Raw genomic sequence first — 25422 nt, 5'->3', positions numbered from 1 at the left:
AACGCGCCGATTACGTAAAGGACGAGCGAGTGTGGAAGAACACTTACATAAAACAAGTGACGTTATGCCATCCGGGCCCGAGGATTTATTTACGTCGAGATCTGCAAGAACCCTTTCGACTCGACGTGTTCGAAAATATATCTGAGGTATGGAAATAGATATGTCTCCAATAACGGGGAGTAGTTTATCGTTTTCCGGAAGAGGGAGAATTTCCTGCAAACATGCCAGCCAGCAGGTTAGTCTTATCAACCGGGTCAGTAAATATCTGATCGTCTTTAATGAAAGTGGGGATAGCCGATGAGTTGCCCTTCACTCTTTTCACAAACGACCAAGAACTTTTACTTCCCCTTGGAGAAGCAATAACTTTGGCACGAAGACGATGTTTGTGCAGAAACTTTTCACGTCTATGTACTCTGGCGCACCAAGTTCTTGTCTGTTTGCGAAGTAATTCATTACTGGCATTTTTATTTGAACGCCAATACCTAAATGCCTCCTCTTTCAATCTGACGGCAATCCTGCACGCCTGGTTTAACCAGTTTTTCTCCATTCCAATTAATATTACCTTCTATATCATTTCAGCTACCGCTTCCACGTCACACTCAAGAAAGCAAAGCCTAACTAAAATTGCGGAAAGGAAATCAATGGGAAGATAATGGAGTGGAGTGTACTAGAAACTTATACAGCAAGCGACCACCAGTATGTTCTCATTTAATACTAGAAGGGACACAGCTAATAAGGGAATGAGCACAAGTACACGAAAGTGAAACGGGAATAAGCTCGAAACTGATTGGCAAGCCCAGCGGTCAGAGCAGATTGAACTAGACGTTCCGTCGACAGTGGGACGAGTGATTGACATCAGAACGAAATCACAAGAATGGATGCAAAAATCCATGCCAAGACTCAAAAGGCCGAGGGGAAATAGAATGATGCTATAGCTATGGCAAAAACTGGGACACTGCGCTTTAGGTTCGACCCTGCTACGGCCGCGATACGTATCCTCGGAAAGAACTGAATTAAAGTAAGACATAGACATATGAGAGCTCGTCGCAGGAGCACGACTGAAATAGAACATGTTCTATACAAGGAGGTAAAAAAGTTGTTCGCTCCCGTAATTGAAAGGAGCAAGAAAGAACAGTGGCAGGAGTTAGGAGAACATATAAGCCGAAACTCCAAAATATTTTTGCTGGCATAAATCTTTGTCAACCTAGGCAGGTTTTGTATCAGCTCCTCTCGATTTACTCGTATTGCTGTGAACTACTCCTATCTAAAGAGTGATTTGTTAAGAGCTTGATAACTTTTTTTAAAAAAAAACGCATAAAATTTGCAAAATCTCATCGGTTCTTTATTTGAAACGTTAGATTGGTCCATGACATTTACTTTTTGAAGATAATTTCATTTAAATGTTGACCGCGGCTGCGTCTTAGGTGGTCCATTCGGAAAGTCCAATTTTGGGCAACTTTTTCGAGCATTTCGGCCGGAATAGCCCGAATTTCTTCGGAAATGTTGTCTTCAAAAGCTGGAATAGTTGCTGGCTTATTTCTGTAGACTTTAGACTTGACGTAGCCCCATAAAAAATAGTCTAAAGGCGTCAAATCGCATGATCTTGGTGGCCAACTTACCGGTCCATTTCTTGAGATGAATTGTTCTCCGAAGTTTTCCCTCAAAATGGCCATAGAATCGCGAGCTGTGTGGCATGTAGCGCCATCTTGTTGAAACCACATGTCAACCAAGATCAGTTCTTCCATTTTTGGCAACAAAAAGTTTGTTAGCATCGAACGATAGCGATCGCCATTCACCGTAACGTTGCGTCCAACAGCATCTTTGAAAAAATACGGTCCAATGATTCCACCAGCGTACAAACCACACCAAACAGTGCATTTTTCGGGATGCATGGGCAGTTCTTGAACGGCTTCTGGTTGCTCTTCACTCCAAATGCGGCAATTTTGCTTATTTACGTAGCCATTCAACCAGAAATGAGCCTCATCGCTGAACAAAATTTGTCGATAAAAAAGCGGATTTTCTGCCAACTTTTCTAGGGCCCATTCACTGAAAATTCGACGTTGTGGCAGATCGTTCGGCTTCAGTTCTTGCACGAGCTTTATTTTATACGGTTTTACACCAAGATCTTTGCGTAAAATCTTCCATGTGGTCGAATAACACAAACCCAATTGCTGCGAACGGCGACGAATCGACATTTCACGGTCTTCAGCAACACTCTCAGAAACAGACGCAATATTCTCTTTTGTACGCACTGTACGCATTCGTGTGGTTGGTTTAATGTCCAATAAAGTAAACTGAGTGCGAAACTTGGTCACAATCGCATTAATTGTTTGCTCACTTGGTCGATTATGTAGACCTTAAATCGGACGTAAAGCGCGAAACACATTTCGAACCGAACACTGATTTTGGTAATAAAATTCAATGATTTGCAAGCGTTGCTCGTTAGTAAGTCTATTCATGATGAAATGTCAAAGCATACTGAGCATCTTTCTCTTTGACACCATGTCTGAAATCCCACGTGATCTGTCAAATACTAATGCATGAAAATCCTAACCTCAAAAAAATCACCCTTTACTATCTAGTTCCCTGTGACCTTAAGTCTTATAGCAGCAGTGGCTGTCCCATACTTAACTTGTATGTTTTTGGTTCCAACATCACATTTTCGTGGGCCTGATTCTCATCCTCCCATCTATGTCAAAACAATGCGTTCTTCAAACCTATTGTAATGTCCTTATGTTGCGTTATCCCTGCCCATAGCCCTTCACTTCACTACTGAGACGTAAGTTAGTTATTATACTGCTGTAAAACTTCAGATTCAGGACGCATTTCCATCCTACGGTCCTTCCACTTGAGGGCTTTGTTTAAATACACCCCTGAAGGTGACACTTTCAGTTCAGTTCCATATTCATGACCATTCTCAAGTATGTAATCTTGTGGGATATCGAAAATAAGGCTGCCATACCATACTATATGGTATGGCAGCCATGTAAAAACTACTCCACAAAGAGGTGTCGCACTGCGGCACTCCATTCAGACTTGGCTAGAAAAGGAGGTTCCTTAACTTTGAGCTTAAACTTAAATGGGAAAGCACTAAGTGATATGTGAGAAGTTTGTCGCTGTTCCTTAATGCAATGTTCATGGGCAAATTTGCAATGTGATGTATATTTTAATCTTCTCTGATTTAAAGTTCAGCCTCCTAGTAGTTGCTTAGTCATGTGCAATCTACTCATTAGGACATGATGCTGGTCAAAGAATTAGATCAGTATGTGAAAGTTTCTTCAATGCCAATCCATACCGCTAAAATGCAAATCATAGCGTCGAAGGTCTCTTCGATCCCATGCACTAGAGCGAGTGAATTCTAGTTTGAGATTTCATTCGGTTAAAACTTAAAACCAGTTAATCTTTAGAGAATGGGGGATCAAATTTAGCTTGAAACAAACGATCATCAAGAATTTGAATACCCATAAATGAACTTTTCTTGGCTTAAATGTTAAACAACAAACTGCTTTAACAAAAGTTGGCTTAGCATTCTGATGCCATTATTTATTACCAACTGCTTGCTTTTGGCATTCGCATTTTATTAGCTTTGTCTGGTCTTATCAGGTCGTCGATTGTGGTCAAATCTAATGTTGTCCAGTGTAGTCTAGTTCTAAATACAATGGAAGTTGCTAACTCCTGAGCTCGATAAGTCTCATTGCATGGTAATGCTAAAAGTTTATGTGTACTCATCGCACTTGGATTTAATGCTGAGATACAAAAATTGTTAAATAATTTATTTAGCACATAAACGCTTCAGAGGTGACACCGAGTGACGCATGTAAATGAGGTATGAGAAAAAAGGATAGAAAAAAAAAAAAACAAGTAAGAGCGTGCAAAGTTCGGCCGGGCCGAATCTTATATACCCTCCACCATGGATCGCATTTTTCGAGTTCTAGGCGCGGTATCTCTTTTTAGGCAAACAAAGAATATTGAATGAGAACTGTTATGCTATTGGAGCTATATCAAGTTATAGTCCGATGATTCGGACCATAAATGAAGGCTGAACATTGTAGCAGTCATTGTGTAATACTTCAGTACATTCGTATAGGAATTGCGCTTTGTAGGGGCTCAAGAAGCAAAATCTGGAGATAGGTTTATATGGGAGCTGTGTCAAGCTATTGATAGATTCAGACCATATTAGATATATATGTTGAAGGTCAAGAGAGAAGCCGTTGTACAAAATTACTGCCAAATCGGATGACAATTGCGCCCTCTAGAGGCTCAAGAATTCAAAATCCCAGATCGGTTTATATGGCAGCTATATTAGGTTATTTACCGATTTGCGCCTTACTTAGCACGGTTATTTGAGGGCATAACAAAACACCTCATGCAAAATTTCAGCCAATTCGGACGAGAATTGCGCCCTCTAGAGGCTCAAGAAGTCAAGACCCAATATCGGTTTATATGACAGCTATACCAGATTATGAACCGATTTGAATTATACATAACACAGTTGTTGGAAGTGATACCAAAACACCACGTGCAAAATTGCAGTCAAATCGGATGAGACTTGCGCCCTCTAGAGGCTCAAGAAGTCAAGATCCCAGATCGGTGTACATGACAGCTATACCAGATTATGAACCGATTTGAATCATACTTTACACAGTTGTTGGAAGTGATACCAAAACACCACGTGCAAAATTTCAGCAAAATCGGACGAGAATTGCGCGCTCTAGAGGCTCAAGAAGTCAAGACCCAAGATCGGTTTATATGGCAGCTATACCAGATTATGAACCAATTTGAATTATACATAACACAGTTATTGGAAGTGATACCAAAATACTGCGTGCAAAATTTCAGTCAAATCGGGAGAGAATTGCGCCCTCTAGAGGCTCAAGAAGTCAAGATCCCAGATCGGTTTATATGACAGCTATACCAGATTATGAACCGATTTGAATCATACTTAACACAGTTGTTGGAAGTGATACCAAAACACCACGTGCCAAATTTCAGTCAAATCAGGTGAGAATTGCGCCCTCTAGAGGCTCAAGAAGTCAAGATCCCAGATCGGTTTATATGACAGCTATACCAGATTATGAACCGATTTGAATCATACTTAACACAGTTGTTGGAAATAATACCAAAACACTACGTGCAAAATTTCAGTCAAATCGGATGAGACTTGCGCCCTCTAGAGGCTCAAGAAGTCAAGATCCCAGATCGGTTTATATGACAGTTATACCAGATAATGAACTGATTTGAATCATACTTAACACGGTTATTTTAGGACACAACAAAACACTTCATGCAAAATTTCAGTCAAATCGGATGAGACTTGCGCCCTCTAGAGGCTCAAGAAGTCAAGATCCCAGATCGGTGTACATGACAGCTATACCAGATTATGAACCGATTTGAATCATACTTTACACAGTTGTTGGAAGTGATACCAAAACACTGCGTGCAAAATTTTAGTCATATCGGGTGAGAATTGCGCCCTCTAGAGGCTCAAGAAGTCAAGATCCCAGATCGGTTTATATGGCAGCTATATCAAAACATGGACCGATTTGGCCCATTTAAAATCCCAACCGATCTACACTAATAAAAAATATTTGTGCAAAATTTTAAGCGGATAGCTTTACTCCTTCGAAAGTTAGCGTGCTTTCGACAGACAGACGGACAGACTGATGGACGGACAGACGGACGGACATTGAAATGACATGACGATCAAGAATATATATACTTTATGGGGTCTCAGACGCATATTTCGAGGTGTTACAAACAGAATGACGAAATTAGTATGGTGAAGGGTATAAAAACCAAAACATTTTTATTAGCAAGTAGGTATCAGTTACACAAACGTAGCCTAATGTAGTTTGTTTAAATATTTGAAAGTGTTTGTGGGATGGAAGATGAACAATGATTTGCAAACTGTAACCATCAGTCAGATGTGTTGTTTAGATGTGCCTCAAAACTGTTTTACAAGATTTTTGCCATATTTTCCGTTTTATTTTTAGTTCATTTAGGTACTTAGTCAGGGAGAAAAATCGAAAGTTGATTGTCAAGTTGTTTTTTTTTCGCCCTACAACTTTAGCTCATTTTAGGCTTTACTAACATACAAATACGTGATGTTCTTTCACGATTTATATATATATAGCCAAAACTATGGTAAAAGCTTATCCCAAATTAGCCCATTTAGATGAGTCGACCGGTTTGCCAAAGTTTTCTTATATAGCAGGCCGTGCGTGGTAGGTAGGTATTTATCTCAAGTCAGTTACCTATGCAAATTCAACTCAAATAGCTCATTAAAGACTCTACAACAATAAGTCACCTTAACCATCGATGATCTTTAACCGAAACAACATTCGAAAAAAACAACGAAGAAAAAAAAAAACAACATGAAAGACAAATATCAACATCATCGACGGCCACAACAACCACAGCTATAAAACTTGTTTCCTTTTTTTATTTTGTCATTTTAAGGCAGCCCAAAAACCAACTCAGTCATCAGCATCCACGAAAATTCTCTCGACCGACCCCACACAGAAGAAAACAAAAAAAAAAAAAACAACAGAAACCAAAGACAAATGTGGTTCGCTTATTTGCTTATAGGGATGCCAGATTGGAGATATTTCTGGGTAGGGTTTAGAGTGCAAACAGGCCGAATTACCCACCACCTTGGACAAAAATCCCTTGAAATTATAAACTATCACTATATTCACATGAAATATATTGTCTTCAAGATAATCACCGATGGTTCTTGGTCAGGATGGTAAGAGATTAACTGAAAGAGCAGGTATTAACCTCCCACATCACTCTGGTGTCAGATATCCTGAGTGTCATCTGCATCATGAACATGAGTATAAGAGATTACCAGAAAGTAGTATAAGAGATTTCTGGTACTGAATGAAAGTCACTTCAGGAGTCACACAAGAATCCATGCAAATCATTGCCATCAATAACAAGATTCTGAAGACAGATACGCAGAACAATAGGTTAGGTTGAAAAGAGGGTGCAGCTATGGATCCGCCCCATGCCACTATGAACATACACCTAAGCCAGTAATCGGCTTGTTTTGCGCTCTACAAACTATATAAAGTAACCCCTAAAAAGAAAATTTCAAGTTAGGAATTCCGTGCTACTTACAAAATCCTTAATTGTTTTCAATACAACTCCCCTAAATGGGTTAATGTCTGGTATTGTGTCTCCACCTAAGTGCCGGTATCTGTGAGACGCGAAAGCCGGGCAATGACAAAGGGAATGCTCCAGCGTTTCATCATCCTCCCCTCATAACCTCTAAAAAGAAAATTTTAAATTAGGAATTCTGTGCTACTTAAAAAAAATCCTTAATTGTTTTCCATGCCCATTCCCCTAAGTGCGTTCATGTCTGATATAGTAACCCCACTTAAGTGCCGCTATCAGTTAGCCGCGAAAGCCGGACAATGACAAAGGGAATGCTCCAGCGTTTCATCATCCTCCCCGCATGCCCTACACATGCCGCACCGATTTTACATAAGTGAGCTCATAGTCCTATGTGTCCCGTTATGATACCAATAGCTATACTGACCTCCTTCTTACTTCCTTTCAGTAATAGTCTCGTCTTTTCACGATCTGGATCCCCCCATAGGATTTTCGCCGTCCTACCAAGCGTTTTCGCTATTCCAAAATGTTGCATGCGCATTCTTCGCCCATTCCCTTAACTCGGACTGCGTCGACCCGAAAGCCTTCGGGTTAACCAAGCTTACTGACGGCAGTCCTCTGGCCTTCACCACCAAATCGTCTGCCCTTTCATTTCCCCTTACTCCGTTATGGCCCGGCACCCAAACGATGCGTAATTTGCCATCCTCAGAGAAGGCCTTAATCTCCTTCTTACAATGCAAGACTGTTCGCGACCTTATCGTTCTGGCTGTGATTGCCCTTTTGGCAATTTTACTGTCGGTAAAGATGTTCACACAAGACCTCCTCGCGTTGGCACCACACCACCTCACGCATTCCGTGATCGCCCGGATCTCCGCCTGCAGGACCGTATTATGATCAGGCAGTCTAAAACAGATCTCAGTCCCTGGGTTCTCAATTTAGAACCCCAGGCCCATTCTGCCCTCTAGCTTCGTTCCATCCGTGTAACATGATCTTCCAGATGAAAATACTAGGGTTCTGTCAATCCAAGACTGTGCTGATGGCAGGACGTTCACACTCGTCGACCTCGCGTTAGTACCACCTCACGCATTCCATGATCGCCCGAATCTCCGCCTGCAGGACCGTATTATGGTCAGGCAGTCTAAAATAGATCTCAGTCCATGGGTTCTCAATGTAGACTCCCAGGCCCACTTTGTCCACTAACTTTGATCAATCCGTGTAACATGATCTTCCAGATGGCAATACTAGAGATCCGTCAATCCAAGACTGTGCCGATGGCAGCAGTGCCTCGCACTCTTGACTTCAAGGTTAGGTTAGGTTTAAGTTGCAGTCTGCCATCAGATCTACTTCGACGTCTTCGGAACAGAAAAAGGAAGATGTTTTCTAGTTTCTACCATTGAATTATCTAGATCGCTTTTAAAAGCCCAACAACTTGTGAATGTTCACATCCGCTACATCAGGCAGGTTCTCAAAAAAATGAGAACCTTAAGTGAAACTGCTTCTGACTGTTAGTGCGGGACACACACCCAGAAGGTTTTCTATGGTCTCTTCTACTTCGATGTCCTCTCAGCTTCTGCAAAAAGAACCTAAAGTGAAACTCCTTCTAACTGCTAGTGCGGGACACACACACAGAAGGTGTTCTATGGTCTATTCTTCTTCGATGCCCTCACACCTTCTACAAAAGTCGTAACCTTCAATCTGTCAGCATGTTTTCCGATTAGACAGTGACCTGTCATGGCGGACACAATGACTGAGACGTCTGTTCTAGCCATTGACAGCAAAGCGTTAGACCTCTTCAAGTCTAGATTAGGTCACATAGTTTTGAAGTGCTACCAGCAACCACTAGCCCCCTATTTGTGACCATCTATCATTCGTTGTCCTTCGCGTCTGGTCCTGAAAACTTAGCTTACATATCGCTAGAGGCATACCCACAGATTCCAGTTTTCCTGGAATGTGAAAGGTAGTTCCTAGTCTCGCATGCTCGCACGCTTTACCATTCCCTGGGATATCTCTGTGGCCCGGCGCCCAGAAGTGGTGAGTTTTAAACTGTCCATCCATTTCGTTGAAAGATCTGCGACAGTCGAGGGTGGTTTTTGTGTTCAGAAATACGTTCTCCAGGGATTTAATGGCTGTCTGAGAAGATATTTATGCCAATCGTCGTTATGACATTATATCCTAGCCATTCCACCACTTCCTTAATTGCAAGGATCTCTGCTTGATAAACATTCACGGTAACATCACGATTGGCATCGTTGATGAAGAAGTACGATGTTTGGTTGAATGTTTAAGATCAGTGCATATGCGGGTGACCTGCTCATTCTATTTATAGGAGATCCCAGACATGAGCTTGAAACTCAGTGTGAAAGGGACATGGATATTGTGTGCCAATAAAGGGATTGTGTTGGCGTTCAAGTCGCGGAGAGAAAACCGTGACAATGTTTCTCAAGACCATATTGTCACGGAATTGACCACCTGCCTGTCGGTCTGGTATAGTATCAGTACGTAGCGCTTTGAAAATATCTGATAGTGTCTGTTTCAAAGCGAATGATTTTCCTGCTCTCATCCGGTGACTGAGAATTAATTGGTGTCTTAGTCATCGTGGTGTTCATACCTTGTATGGTGGTTTATCTGTTGCTTTATCAACTCAAGGAGCACCAGTGTAGCACATATTACAACAGTCCTGTACACAGTAGAAAAAGGATACTCCCTTGTCGGAGGAGCTTTTCTGCAGCGAGCTTTCCTGTGTACATAACTTTACCTACATATTCCCTACAGGTTTTGCCAAGCGGCGATCTACTTGTGAGTAACATGGCTGTCCTGTACAGAGTGAAAAGGGGAATTTCATTAATGCGTGAGCATTGGCCGACTTCTTCTGAGCTGGAGGATGTGGGAAACTAAATGGACAGATAGCGACAGTGATTGGGTGAAACCGACTAGACTTTGGTTTTAGTCTAAAACTTGTTTCATACTGATGGGATGTGGCATCAGAAGCTGGCTGGTCACGATTGATTTCTGCGACTATGGGAGTCCTGAAGACTGAAGGCATGTACTGATAGAATTTCCGCAGATTTTTGTAGGGCTCTTTGACGCGATCCGACTGTTGCAACAAGATTGACCACCTTTTAATGGGAAGTTTTTAATAAGGGATGGGCGAGACTTTTTATGGAGGAGTGAATACATGCTAGTGTTCCGCTTTCCTGTTTTTCGACGATTTTCTGTCCGGCACGGTTCGGAGTCCAACTGGTAGTAGTCTTTTTGACAACTTAACCGTAGACTTTAATTTGGTACCACCGGTGTCAGTAAACCCTGGAACGTCTGCCCAAAAAATGTGTTCAGAGTGGAGTTTTCGGAAGGAGTTTTAGATGGTACTTCTTTCCTAACCAAGGAGGTGGACGCCTTCAAATACGGAAAATGGAATCGATACTCAAATGTAGGTTATTGCATTTAATACGTTGCCTTAATCGAAGGTTTCTGCGTTACATCTATTGGTTGCCCAAAAAGTAATTGCGGATTTTTCATATAGTCGGCGCTGACAAATTTTTTCACAGTGTAAAAAAATTATATTCGATTAAAGTTCATTCTAAGTTTTATTAAAAATGCATTTACTTTATTTTAAAAAATCCGCAATTACTTTTTGGGCAACCCAATACATTAGTATACTTATTATTCCATGAGTAGAGGAGTATACGAGAGTCGTGAGTTGTCGTGTCACGCGTGAGTCACGTAATTCAAGAGTGAGATCTAAATCCAGTCACTTGATCGCGCGTGACCATGATTGAATTAAAATTCTTCGAGCGTGAGTGAGTCAAATCATACTCACGACACTAATCATGACACAAGAGACAAGCACGATTCAAAAGACACGAGATATTTACGACTCACGAGACAATCACGCGGCATTCACTACTCTCGAGACACTCACGACTCACGGAATTGCTGAAATGTAATCCATTCATCTTTTGAAAATCTATTTAAAATCATTTCTCACACGACATCCCTACGCTACCTCCAACCAACACATACAATTTGGCGGAAGACAAAAACATATGATTCACCTTTTTTTAACAGAGAGTCAAACACACGGTCAGCATCAAGCTGACGGGCTGACGTCTGTTCAAGTCCGGTAGACTGTCTGCTTGCCCGTTCAACAAGCGTGTCTGTGACATTTCAGCCAGCTTGCCAAACAAACCAAAAACACCGTCAAACCCTCATCTTATGTTTGTGCTTGGGCACTTGGAATTAATCCAACACAAACATGTATGATGTTTGGTGGATGGTGGTGAATGTATGAAACAACCAAGCTAAGCTGAGGAAAAAAAATCCCACTATTTTTGTGAACAGTTGGTCTTTTGTTGGCTGTAGCCATCAGGCGGAATGTATTTAAAGATGTTTAAGGTGAGTTGAATAAAACACGTGAAGCATGACTTGTAAATATGGGAAGCAATTCATTTTGCTAGTAAGTCAATTTAGAATTCTGTGTGGAATTCCTAATGGATATAAAAATTGACAAAAAATAATCAAAACTTGATAAAAACAGTTAAATTCTGGGAAATTTTCTATGAAAATAATCTTTTGCCGAACTGTTACAAAAAAGCAGAACTATGTCCACAGCGGCATGGGCGGATTAATATCCGGAACCTCTTTTCAACCTAACCTAACCTACAACAAAACAACAATTTGATGAAATAATCTATTGAAAATATTTCTTACATAAATTTTTTCTGAAAATAAAATTTTATATTAAAGTCGTGCCTCGACTTCTTTTTTGCACCATTGGAAGTGTTTTTAATGATTTTCCCAAGAATATCTCTTCAGCGTGAAATAATTATTTTTTTTTTTATCGACAGGATAGTAGTATTGTCCTCCAAGTAGTTGGTGGTCTGCATCTCGCCGGCAGCCCTGGAGTAGGCTTAGCATAGATACCATAAACCCAACAGCTGAGGGGATGGTATCATGCCATATTCGTTTACTACTGTAACCACTAGCTGACTAGTATTGGGTTACCCAAAAAGTAATTGCGGATTTTTCATATAGTCGGCGTTGACAATTTTTTTCACAGCTTGTGACTCTGTAATTGCATTCTTTCTTCTGTCAGTTATCAGCTGTTACTTTTAGCTTGCTTTAGAAAAAAAGTGTAAAAAAAGTATATTTGATTAAAGTTCATTCTAAGTTTTATAAAATTGCATTTACTTTCTTTTAAAAAATCCGCATTTACTTTTTGGGCAACCCATTAGAATGGCTACCCCAGACTTCACAAGCCCAAAAAACCGACTAATCTGTAGAAGCTTCTGACTCCGGGTTTGGGTTTTGAGGACAAGTCTAATACCATATCATCTTTCCATGCCATTAGTTTGCTCAGGCCATCGGACTTCTCTGAACTTTTGAAAGGGGGAATAATGAATGGCACCTGTATCTGTCGTTTACTGAGTTCTCCCAAAGACTGATCCTTAGGTTAGGTTGAAATGATCTTAAGGTTAGGTTGACTGATCTTTAGGTTAGGTTGAAATGCCACTAAGCCAGTAATCGGCTTGTTGTGCCCTTTAAATACTTTAAAGTAACCTCGAAAATATCGAAGTCAGTTATTCCGTGCTAATAACAACATTCCCAATTGGTCTCCATTACAAGCCACTAATTCGGTTCAAGTATGGTATTGTGTCCTCACCTAAGTGCCAGTGTCAGATTTTTAATATCTTAGTAACAAGTTGCATGCACATTCGTGTTGCATGCACATTCGTGTTGCATGCACACTCGTGTTGCATGCACATTCGTTAGCATGCACATTCGTGTTGCATTCACTTTCGTGTTGCATGCAGATTCGTGTTGCATGCACATTCGTGTTGCATGCACATTCGTGTTGCATGCACATTCGTGTTGCATGCACATTCGTGTTGCATGCACATTCGTCGCCCATTCCCTTAACTCGGACTACGTCGATCCGAAAGGCTTCGGGTTAACCAAGTTTATTGACGGCAGTCCTCTGGCCTTCACCGCCAAATCGTCTGCCCTTTCATTTCCCCTTACTCCGTTATGGCCCGGCACCGATGCGGATTTTGCCATCCTCAGACAAGGCGTTAATCTCATTCTTACCCTGCAAGACAGTTCGTGACCTTACCGTCCCGCTTGTTATTGCCCTTATGGCAATTTTACAGTAGCTAAGATGTTCACACTCGATGTCCTTGCGTTAGCACCACACCACTTCACGCATTCCGTGATCGCCCGGATCTGCGCCTGCAGGACCGTATTATGGCCAGGCAGCCTATAACAGATCTCAAACCCTAGGTTCTCAATGTAAACCCCCATGCCCACTCTGTCCTCTAGCTTTGATCCATCCGTATAACATGATCTTCCAGGTGGCAATACTAGGATTCCGTCAATCCAAGACAGGCCGATGGTAGCAGTGCCTCGCACTCGACCTCAAGGTTCATCTCAGGTATCCGATCGGTAATCCTCTTCCCTTTCTTCCAGTTTTCCTATCGTCGCCTCAATTATACCGCGATGATATGAGCTGCTCCCATCCTTAATCCATTCTCCCATCGCCTTAAGTCTTATAGTATGTCTTAATCTGTATGTCAATGGGTCGGATATCTAGAATAGTCTCCAGTGTCCTACTAGGCGTGGTCCTCATAGCTCCGCCTATGCCAAGACAACATGTTCTCTGAACCTGTTGTATGGTCCTTATGTTGCACCTTTTGTCCATAGCAGTCCATCAAACTACTGAGGCGTAAGTAAGTTTTGGTCTAATCACGCTCCTGTAGAGCCAGTGGACTATCCCCGGATTCAGGCCCCATTTCGTCAATATACTGGCCAACTTCTGTGAGCCTTCTCAGTACGCTCCCGAATGAGACACTTCCAATTCAGTTTCCTGTCCAAGATCACACCTAAAAAATTTTAACTTTTGCGCTATGCTTTTGACATTTATTTGCAGAATTGCATTTTTTAACGCAATGCTTCTCAAAGCGCTCATTCTATTGGGGCCTTTAATGCTTAATGGTTAGAACGGAGATCTTACACAACGTGTCTGTCATGTCAGGCCACCTTTAATTGAAAATCATGCTGCTTGAATGGCCTCAAAACTATAGAGTTTTTCAGACTTACTTCTAAGCTGTACGAGTGCAAGGTCGATGTTATGGTCCGTCCTTCAATAGGCCTTTTTTTAACACCTTTTTTGCCGAAGTTGATTCCAACAATCAACCTCCGCTCATATTGTCCTCTATCACTCCGGATCACTCGGCATACAGTAACATTACCTTCCTTACGCACTCTGCAGCTTTCGTCTTGATTCCCACTTTATATGGTCCTTCGAGGAGGCCATTGTAGCGCAGAGGTTAGCATGTCCTCCAGCCATAATCAGCGACCATTATCCCCTCCTAAAGCTCACGTCATTTGTGAAGTTTAAGCCATGTATTGTAAAGCAATTTCTCCTCAAGGAGTTGTCGCCCATTGACTCGGCAAAAAAACGAAAGTTCTTCATCATTGAGTTGAAACTTGAGTCGGACAGCAGTCATTGATATGTCAGAAGTTGCCCACAGTTCCTATGGTCCTTCGAGCCTAAACTACTGATGTCCGTCCATCCACCCGTCTGTCTCACTTTGGTTTCTTTTGACTTTAACGGTTTAAAGCGACTTGGCTGGTTCTACGGAGGTCACCGTAACGCAGAGGTTAGCATGTCCGCCTATGACGCTGAACGCCTGGGTTCGAATCCTGATATCAGAAAATTTTTTAGCGGTGGTTTTCCCCTCCTATTGCAGGCGACATTTGTGAGGTATTTTGTCATATAAAAACTGCTTCCCAAAGAGGTGTCGCTCTGCGGCACGCCGTTCGGACTCGGCTATAAAGAGGGGGTCCCTTATTATTCAGCTTAAAATTGAATCGGATAGCACTCGTTGATTTGTGAGAAGTTTGCCCCAGTTCCTAAATGGAAAGTTCATGGGCAAGTTTGCAGTTTTTGGCTGGTTATACGGTAGGATCTAGAAATCCGTTTTCCTGTCTACACCGAAAGAAAAATTGATACCATATGGTATCACTGATATGTGAGAAGTTAGCTCTGTTCCTTAATGTAAATTTGTATTTGAGTCTTATTTAAGCTAACCTAACTATCGATGTCCGTACATCCATCCCTATGCCTGTTGAAAGGCTGGCCCAGACTATACGATTAGATTTTTTGATATGCCGACTAAATATTAGGCCCACATATGAACTTGCTCCTATGAAAATCGATTTTTCCAATCATTTTCTCCTTCTACCCAATCTCAATAAATTGTCTAATTCCCACAAAACTTAAAGGTGCCTAAGGTGCTTCAGGCCCATTATTCTTAATGGCTTTAATGACACCTTCAAAGAGTCTTAACCTCGCAAATATTTTTACCTCTGCCGAGGGTTTTGTGAATTATTCAGACATTTAGTAGTGGTTAATGTGACAAGAACAGCAGCTGCAGCAGCAAAAGAAGCAGCAATTGAAGTCGCATTTCGTAGTCAATTCATTTTGAACTGTCGATTCAAATGTGACATGCAAATCATATGAAAAATGCACAAAGTGCAATTGACTCAATGTTACTGAAATTTATCTTCTTGAAGTCTTGAATGCTATGCTGCGGGTGTAGCTACTCCTGATGGCATTGTTGGTGACTTCCTATGATCTGGCTTTCCAAGCACGTCGCCTATGTTTTGTGGGAATCAGCATCTACATCTTCTTCTTCTCGTTGCCATCTCGCATTTCAATGGTGAAAATTACATGGCAGAAAAATTCATATTTGATGAGTTTTTGATTGTGTCACCCACCAAGAGGAGTGCGCTGCTTCCTGTTCCAGTCGATTGCTCGTTTTTTTTTCTTTGGGTGGGGGGAGGGGCGGCAGTACATGGCCAAGTATTAGGCAAGAAGTATATGAGAATGTCTATTGCTCGTCTTCATGTGCTGTGCTGACATACATATTTATTGGTGTGGTTTCTTGCCGTTAGACTCTTGCCTCTTCCGCCAACAGTGTGGCAGGGCAGCCAGGCTTCATTGACATCAGCAACGAGACATCATCAGGAAACAGGCGAAAAGGAAGTGGCAGGATGTTAAAGCAAAAGCTACACGTATAAAATTCTCTCTGCTCTCTCTTTCTCTCTCTCTGTTATAGACACACACATACACACTCACACACAGCCACAAGACGGTAACGGTATTTTAATGCTAAGCTATGACATGCCAATTCAGTATGTTGCACCATTTATTCACTGAAAGAATTTTCCGGAAAAGTCACACTGAGATATCCTTGCAAAGTGGCAAACAAGTGATGCCGACGAGAATCACCAGAGATGAAGATGGAGAAAGCAAGCAAAAAAAAAACACAAGAAAAAACAACAACGGAAGGACTTATCACCACAAGACTTATAAACTGCTGTGTGGGTGTAAGTGTGTAGGTGTACTCGCCTGTAGAAAATTCAAGTGAAAAAAAAACGTAGAGTAATTTATGTAAGTAACCGAACGGAATGTCCTTAAACACTGAAATATCATCCTTTTAATCTAATCCTGTGGTTTTTGAGGTTTTAGCTGGTATTTCAAAAACGGACAGCTGTTAGAAAAATGCTCCCCAAGGAAAAAAGTATGTCAGTTGCTGGCGCAACTACAAAATCAAAGAAGAAAACCCAAGCCCCCCCTCCCCAAAGAGGGTAGGTGATTGATATTGGGAACATAGAGATCTACACCTACTCCAACTAAATGTTGGAGGACAAATTGTGCTGCAAAAGTGGGATTTTGATTCCTTAAAGTAAATCATTTAAAAATATAAGAATTCAAGAATTGGCTATGGGAAGGGAAGCGACTTTTGACATTTCAGAAACAGCAGAGCAAGTTTAAACATATATAGCGGAAAAGCTCAGCTGGACCGAATCCTTGACTTTGAATATCCAGCTAATGACTTAGAATATATGTTGGAAGATAGAAATAAGATTACCACGCAAAATTGGATAAGAACTGCACTATCCTGGTGCCAAAGAAGTCAGACAGCATGACAGGTATGGACGTCACAGCTAAATATTGGGTTGCCCAAAAAGTTATTGCGGATTTTTCATATAGTCGGCGTTGACAAATTTTTTTCACAGCTTGTGACTCTGTAATTGCATTCTTTCTTCTGTCAGTTATCAGCTGTAACTTTTAGCTTGATTTAGAAAAAAACGTGTAAAAAAAGTATATTTGATTAAAGTTCATTCTAAAATCCGCAATTACTTTTTGGGCAAACCAATAAATGGGAGTTGGTCCATACTTGACAAAGATACCGAAAGACACAACAGTACTCACAATTCGCAACTCTATTGTTTCGATCTTAGACAGGTTTAAGATTTTAAACAGAAGGTAGCCGAGTTGGTAGCGTGCTTGGATTACCAGTGCAGGGGTTGTGGGTTCGATTGCCGCCAGAAGCCTTGGTCTGTGGTATCACAATGGACTTAAATAAATTGTCTAAGTGAGTCTTTGAAGGACTGCTACTCTTACCTTTGGGCCGGTTTAGACAATACTCTGTAAACATTGTAGCCATAACAGAAACAATTCTGAAAAAAAACTAAGATATTTGGTTTCATAAAGACTATGTAATCATGCGACAATGTTTTTGGTTAATCTCTACGTTAAACTCGAAACTTCTTCCACATGCCAGAGGAACTAAAATCTGTGAGTATAAGGGGGAAACTTGCGCTATTGAAAATCTGATTTTATTTTATGACCCTTGGATGTTTTTGGTTAAACTTCTTAGAAATTAAACTAGAATATGATTTTGACAAGCACCTGGTAAGTGATTTTTGGTCTTACAAATCGACCCACCCTAATACATGTGCCTGGAGTTGACTTTCCGAAGTTTCATCTCCTCTATCCATATATAAAAAAGAGTTGCGTGACTGACTAACATGATCATGAAATTTTGCACGAATTTTGGACTTGGGTTATAGGCACGGCATGAGGCTGAATTTGGTGATATTCGTACGTTTGGGTACTAAAAAGTACAAAATGGTACATATTTGCCCATTGCGAACGAAAAAGGCTAGAATTGTGTTCTTGGGCTGAAATTAAAGAGCGTCTCGAAAAAATAAGGTATGGTGAAACATTTTTTGGAAAACTGTACTGGAAAAGGGAGAAATAGTACGTTTAGTTCCAAAAGTGGAAAATTGTACCAGAAAAGGGGGAAATAGTACGTTTAGTTCCGAAATTGGTACTATTTATTTGGAACTTTCTTTGGAAATTGAGCTAGAGCTCTGAAGTTTGGAACTTAGGTACACTTTGGCAACCATAATTGGGTGACTATATAAGACTTTTTGGAAATTTGTACATTTAGGTACTAAAAAAAGTACCAAAAAGGTACGAAATGGGTGAACTTTGTACAGGGCGGATGCATAAAGGTAGAACTTAAAAGTCATCTGGTGCAAAAGGATGAGGGTAAAAAGAAAAAATGGAAAAATAGTACCGGGAGGAAACGTACCGCAAAATAGTACCATTTAGTTCTTTCGTTATAGATGGAGGGGCTATATTATTGCCGGAGAAGGCTTATGGCCTAGCAAATGGAAGGTATGTGAGGCATTGCACAGGGCTGATGCATAGAGGAAGAATTTTGAAATTTGATTTAAAAGACATATGGTGCAAAAGGATTTGGGTAAAAAGAAAAAATGAAAAAATAGTACCAGGAGGAAACGCACCGCAAAATAGTACCATTTAGTTCTTTCATTATAGATGGAGGGCCTATATTATTGCCGGAGAAGGCTTATGGCCTAGCAAATGGAAGGCATGTGAGGCATTGCACAGGGCGGATGCATAGAGGTAGAATTTTGAAATTTGACTTAAGTCATCTGGTGCAAAAGGATGAGGGTAAAAAGAAAAAATGGAAAAATTGTACTGGTAACGGGAGGAAACGTACCGCAAAATAATACCATTTAGTTTTTTCGTTATAGATGGAGGGCCTATAATTTTGCCGGAGAAGGCTTATGGCCTAGCAAATGGAAGGCATGTGAGGCATTGCACAGGGCGGATGCATAGAGGTAGAATTTTGAAATTTGAAAAAAGAAAGAAAAAATGGAAAAATAGTACGGGGAGGAAACGTACCGCAAAATAGTACCATTTAGTTCTTTCGTTATAGATGGAAGGTCTATATTTTTGCCGGAGAAGGCTTATGGCCTAGCAAATGGAAGGCATGTGAAAATGAGATTGCATCGGTATTGTCCTCAAAATCCTGAACGGTAGCTTGGTCATAAACATCTGCCGAATAATCGCCTGCCGGCTAGTGGAGGCTGCCACTATTTTAGGTTTCGAGGTTTTAGGAGCGGAGAACATGTTACGGCCTAATATCACCACCGTAGCGATTGGATCTTTGGAGCTCATTTTAAGTCTACTTGTGAGCTTTAGATCTGTCGCTCGACTGGAATCAGAAGTATGTCACTAACCTAATTGCAAATGCCGCTAGTATTAGGAGGGGATAAGTATCGCTGAAAAGTGTTCTCTCTCGCCAGGATTTGAACCCAGGCGTTCAGCGTTAATAGGCAGGGATGCTAACCTCTGCGTTACGGTGGCCTCCGATCACTCTGTAGTTAACCAGAATAGCTGCAAAAGTTCTGTGAAGAATAAATACCCGTTACAAGGTTCCGAGTGCATTAGGCACACTACAACTCCTTTCAACGGTTCAAATAGAATGCGAGGTAAAAGACATTTGCAAATTGCTAATTTTGTCCATGAACATGCCACTAAGGAACAGGGGCAAACTGCTCACATATCAATGAGTGCAGTCCGATTTAAGTTTAAGCTCAATGATAAGGGGCCTCGTTTTTCTGACCGAGTCCGAATGGCATGCCGCAGTGCGACATCTCTTTGGAGAGAAGTTTTACATGGCATAGTACCTCACAAATGGTACCAGCATTTCTCTGACTGATGGTCTCACCTGGATTCGAACCCAGGCGTTCAGCATCATAGGCGGACCTACTAACCTCTGCGTTATGGTGGCCTCCAGAAGAAGACATTTGAATTTTTCAAGTAAATCCAAATGTCTAAAAGTTTAAATTTCGACTCTTATAAAGCGGAATTTTAACCCTTTTAAAGCGGTTTCGTTGCAAAAATCATATCTTTTCAACCGCATCGAATAATTTAAATGGCATATGGTACTCTGCCAATGCAGGTGCTTAGTTATGGGTGACCAAAGTCCGAATTTGTGGAAAAATCAGTTTTAAAGAAACTTAGTAAACATTTTATCTCCCTACAAAATGAGCGAAGAAATCCGCTTAATGGGTAAATAAAACAAACCTATTGTTGATCCCTATTAACGATATTTGGGTTTACTCAGCCAATGCAGGTGCTTAGTTATGGGTGACACAAAGTCCGAATATGTGGAAAAATCAGTTTTAAAATAACTTAGTAAACATTTTATCTCCCTACAAAATGAGCGAAGAAATCCGCTAAATGGGTAAATAGAACAAACCTATTGTTGATCCCTATTAACGATATTTGGGGTTTGTTTCGTTTTTCAGTCGTTTTTTTTTCTTTCGAACATATAAACAAATTTCCTAATCTACACTTTTAATATTTTATTTTTACAAGGTGAATGAGAAGCCCAGCTTATGTGCTACAGCTTGTGTGCATTTGTTGCAAATTGAAGCAAAAAAATTGCATTGGGACAAATTGCAATTTGTTGACTCTGCATATAAATCTGACTACAGATGGCACTTTGTTTATATGCAGCCTGAAACTATGCAATAAAAACAAGAAAATTTAGGATTTTATATATTCTTAATACTCACCACGAACGAGTTAGAGGTGAATAACAAGAATTTTTAAAATTCTATATGAAACAAATGGATATATGCATATATATGGATATCTGGCATATTCATTTGTTATCTTCGTTCGTCTAACTGTCGGTTGTAGTCTGGTACATTTAAAGAAATTAATGGTATTGAGCTGAAATTGCATGGTGCAGTATTAAGTCCAGACTAAGAATAGCAAGTTAAAGCGCATTGAGTTAGGCAGAGCCGAATCTTCTATGCAGAACCTGGTGCAGAGCAGTCTCCAACGGCCTTCCCTTGACATAGGCATGATGTTTGAAATTGAGCAACTCTCTGGATGTCCTATACTTTATCGTGGCATGCACAATACGTCTAAAGGCAGTCTAAAACAGATGTCAGTCCCTTGGTTTTGAATGTAAACCCCCAGGCCCACTCTGTCCTCTAGCTTTGATCCGTCCGTGTAACATGATCTTCCAGATACTAGGGTTCCGTCAATCCAAGACTGTAACGATCGCAGCAGTGCTTTGCACTTGACTTCAAGGTTCATCTCAGGTATCCGATCGGAAACCTCTCCCCTTCCTTCCGCGATGGTATGAGCTGCTCCCATCCTCAATCCATTCTTCCATCGCCTTAAGTCTCAAAGTCGCTAGTGGGCGTGGTCTTCATAGCTCCGCCTATGCCAAGACAACATGTTCTCTGAACCTGTTGTATGGTCCTTATGTTGCACTTTTTCTCTATAGCAGTCCACCAAACTATTGAGGCGTAAGTAAGTATTGGTATGCACAATACGTTCCATGATTTTGAGTAGAAAAGATGTAAGGCTTAGGCCTTTGGTGTCGCATATCTTGCCTTTCCGGGCTTGGGCATAAATACCACCCTTGCCTCCTGCCAGGGTTTCGGGATATATGCAAGTCCTGGGCACGCTGTGAAAAAAGTGGCCAGATAGTCGGCCTCCTTTTGTAGTAATGCCGAATATATTCCATCAGGTCTGGGTGACTTGAATGGTTTGAATCTCCTCAAGGCTGCCTTGACCATAATCTCCGTTATGTTAAGCTTTCGATCAACCTCATTATTCCAAGTTTACGGCGTCTCCGTGAGCCCCGTCGTATATGGACCGTACTAGTCATGGCAGCCAGAAGTCGTTGAAAAATACCACCTTCAAAATTTCACCCAAATGGAGTAGTGATTGGGCACTCCAGATGTTCGGCAAGTCAAAATGGGAGATTGATTTATAAGGCAGCTATAACCGGTTATGAACCGATTTAGACCATACCTGGCGCAATGGTTGAAAGACATTTTAGCCAAATCAGATATAAAATGCGCCCTATAGAAGCTCAAGAAGTGAAATCGGGAGATTGGTATATGACAGATATATCAAAACATGGACTGATTTGGCCCATTTACAAACCCAAAAGACCTAGAGGAAGAAAAAATATTTGTGCAAAATTTCAAGTGCCTAGCTTTACACCTTTGAATGTTAGCATTCTTCCGACTAAGTGACAGACAGACGAATGGACACATTACCACAGAATGGGGGGTATACCAACCTAGTCATTCTGTTTGTAACACCTTGAAATATTGGTCTGAGAATCTATAAAATATGTAAAGGGTGATTTTTTTGAGGTTAGGATTTTCATGCATTAGTATTTGACAGATCACGTGGGATTTCAGACATGGTGTCAAAGAGAAAGATGCTCAGTATGCTTTGACATTTCATCATGAATAGACATACTAACGAGCAACGCTTGCAAATCATTGAATTTTATTACCAAAATCAGCGTTCGGTTCGAAATGTGTTCATTCACCGCTCAGCGATGAGGCTCATTTCTGGTTGAATGGCTACGTAAATAAGCAAAATTGCCGCATTTGGAGTGAAGAGCAACCAGAAGCCGTTCAAGAACTGCCCATGCATCCCGAAAAATGCACTGTTTGGTGTGGTTTGTACGCTGGTGGAATCATTGGACCGTATTTTTTCAAAGATGCTGTTGGACGCAACGTTACGGTGAATGAACACATTTCGAACCGAACACTGATTTTGGTAATAAAATTCAATGATTTGCAAGCGTTGCTCGTTAGTAAGTCTATTCATGATGAAATGTCAAAGCATACTGAGCATCTTTCTCTTTGACACCATGTCTGAAATCCCACGTGATCTGTCAAATACTAATGCATGAAAATCCTAACCTCAAAAAAAATCACCCTTTATATTCTGGATCGTCTTAACATTCTGGGTCAATCTACCCATGTCCGCCCGTCTGTCGAAATCATGGTAGCGGTCGAACTATGAAGATATCCCATTGCAGTTTTGCACTGATACTTCTTGTTCGTGTATGTCATTGGGAATTGAAAATAGGCCATATCGGTTCAGATTTTGGACATAGAATCGATATAAAACGATCCCCGATCCCCCGTTCTCACTTTTCCTCAGATTTAGCTGACATTTAGCACAAAATATTCAGTTCCGACTTCAAATATCTGTACCAAATATGATCCGAAAGGGTATTTAAACTAATACAACAGCCTTCAGGAAGATCATGTTACATGCATGGATCAAAGCTAGGGGACAGAGTGGACCTGGGGGTCTACATTGAGAACCCAGGAACTGAGATCTGTTTTAGACTGCCTGACCATTACACGGTCCTGCTGGCGGAGATCCGTGGTGTGGTACTAACACGAGGACGTCGAGTGTAAACATCTTTACGGACAATAAAATGGCCACAAGGGCAACAACAACCAGGAGGGTAAGATCACGAACAGTCTTGGAATGTAAGAAGGAGATTAACGGCTTCTCTAAGGATGAACAACAACCAGGAGGGTAAGGTCACGAACAGTTTTGCAGTGTGAGAAGGAGATTAAATGGCTTCTCTGAGGATGGCATAATTCGCATCGTTTGAGTGCCGGCACCTAACGGAGTAAGGAAGTATGAAAGGGCATACGATTTGGCATTGAAGGCCAGAGAACTGCCGTTGATAAACTTGGTTAACCCAAAGCTTTTCGGGTCGACGCAGTCCGATTTATGGGAAACTTCCCTATAGTTCTTAAAATAGAACAATTTTATATTCTGAATGGGATAATAGCTCTTAAACTTGCCTCCTACTTAAACCATATAATGGTTGCCCAAAAAGTAATTGCGGATTTTTTAAAAGAAAGTAAATGCATTTTTAATAAAACTTGCAATGAACTTTAATCAAATATACTTTTTTTCTAAAGCAAGCTAAAAGTAACAGCTGATAACCGACAGAAGAAAGAATGCAATTACAGAGTCACAAGCCGTTGAAAAAATTTGTCAACGCCGACTATATGAAAAATCCGCAATTACTTTTTGGGCATCCCAATATTATTTACGAAAATACCAAAACTTCTGTCTACAGCACTTACGTTGGTTTCAATTTAAAGTTATTCAGATCATTAACTTGTCATTTAATGCCTAAGCAAATACCACCCATGACCCCTCGAAAGGGCCAGAGAGTATGCTGCAGCCTGTATGCGCAATCGGTAACTTTTAAAACTCAATGAAAGAGAATAATTTCTGTGTGTGTGTGTGTGTGTGTGAGTTGTTTTGTGACAATTCATTTGTGAAAATTCTTTGTAATTCTCAAAGATAAACACAGAACAGCACAACTGCAACCATGAAGCGTATCCATGGGGCAAAATGTTGTAGTCCTGCTTCTTCCCAACAGCGGCAACTGACGGTAGCCAAAGAACATTGATGACAATGATGTTGACTAAGTAATGCGTTTAGCAGCACAAGCACATTGCCGCATTGTTGCAAGAAGCGAAACCATGCGTTGTGTTGTGGCGAAAAGCCAGGACTTAATTCAACTTCTGCTTACAAATTGAGTTGTTAAATACACATTGGGCTACAATACGAGTGGGGTAAACACAAAACAATGATATTTGGTTTCCTTCGTATGATGACCCACATTGTGCATGGGCATGGAAAATGTAAATTGATTTGGTGAAAAATACAGAACTTTTAAAGTTTATATAAAAAAAGGTTAGAGGTTATAAAGCTCTACAAATGAAGATCAAAATATATATCAGAAACTCAAACAAGAACTGAAATACGGCCATGTGGATTAGGGACAACTGTCTGAATTGTCATATGTGATTTTAGTTTTATTTATGGGTTGCCCAAAAAGTAATTGCGGATTTTTCATACAGTCGGCATTGACAAATTTTTTCACAGCTTGTGACTCTGTAATTGCATTCTTTCTTCTGTCAGTTACCAGCTGCTTCTTTTAGCTTGCTTTAAAAAAAGTGTAAAAAAAGTATATTTGATTAAAGTTCATTCTAAGTTTTATTAAAAAATCCGCAATTACTTTTTGGGCAACCCAATAGTTCTGATTACCATTAGCGAATATGAGTGCGTTAAAGGGAATGAAAAGGGGGGACTAGTAAGGCATTTAGGTTGCCCAAAATGCTTACTAAGGATCTAAGGATCTCAGCACGCCTGAAGAGGGAGAACAGGACTTACATTACGAGAGAAATTAAGAGGCATTGGAGTTACTGAGGCAGCCGCATTTGCAAGCAGCCAGGACAATGTCGACGATCAAAATATTGCACTAAGGAATAGGC

General features: G+C 40.8%; 1 protein-coding gene across 5 annotated transcripts in view; it reads right to left on the bottom strand.

Annotated features, from left to right (window-relative positions):
* Nucleotides 1-25422, bottom strand: part of LOC106083996 (protein muscleblind) — a 913910-nt gene that overhangs the window by 402558 nt on the left and 485930 nt on the right. The gene's annotated exons all lie outside the window — the stretch shown is intronic.

Source organism: Stomoxys calcitrans, chromosome 5 (assembly GCF_963082655.1).
Source record: "Stomoxys calcitrans chromosome 5, idStoCalc2.1, whole genome shotgun sequence".
In the NCBI taxonomy this organism is placed as follows: Eukaryota; Metazoa; Arthropoda; class Insecta; order Diptera; family Muscidae; genus Stomoxys; species Stomoxys calcitrans.
The sequence above is the reverse complement of the archived record's forward strand: the minus strand, read 5'-3'. Positions and strand labels throughout refer to the sequence as shown.